Source organism: Atta cephalotes (genome assembly GCF_000143395.1).
Source record: "Atta cephalotes unplaced genomic scaffold scaffold00004, whole genome shotgun sequence".
In the NCBI taxonomy this organism is placed as follows: Eukaryota; Metazoa; Arthropoda; class Insecta; order Hymenoptera; family Formicidae; genus Atta; species Atta cephalotes.
In genome coordinates, this window is record NW_012130068.1 from 7929348 (window position 1) to 7930180 (window position 833).

Genomic DNA, 833 nt, shown 5'->3' on the forward strand with positions numbered 1-833 from the left:
TTGAAAATCTGATCTTTGTGAACCTAGCACTCTATTGTTTATTAATTAAATTTGTTTTATATTATAAAAAAATGTGATAATATTTCATTTGTAGTTGTTTGCCAATTTTTGAAATATCTCTAATCCATTTGTGATATTTTCCTTAGAATTGTAATTGTTTGTTTGTTTGTAATTGTTTGTAGCGATTTGCTGGTTTGTAGTTGCGTCGTTGAAAACACCGAAGGTACGTAATATTGTAAATTTGCGGTAACTTTTAAACGGTGCAACTACAAACGACCGGAAAATCACTACATACAAACAATTACAAACGATTCTGATACATTAAAAATTTTTTTTACCCAAACTCGGGTGATAGTCATTTAAAAAAAAAATTTTATTATATTTTTGTTATATGAAACTACAAACAAAACTGTTGTTACTACAAACAATTACAAACGAAATACTATCATTTTTTATAAAAAATTTAATTCATAGAAAATCGAGGAGTGCCATGTTCACAAAGGTGAAAACCTATGATAAAAATGCATTATGATAATTAAAATCTTTATCTTTTAGATATATTGCCATAACAAACTATACTTAACGTGTTTATTCCGTTTAATATTTATTTAGTTTTTATTTACTTTTTTTCAAAAAATATGATTAAATCTAGATCCATAATGTTCTTAAATGACATAATAAATCGGAATACAATGTATTATTGATAATATTGAAAGAGATATAAAAAAGAGATATAAAAAAAAAGGTGATTGTTTATATAAAAAAAAGAGGTGATTCGGGTTAAAGAAATATGTTTTTAATTTAAGAAGTTTTTGAATAAATATTTAAATGCG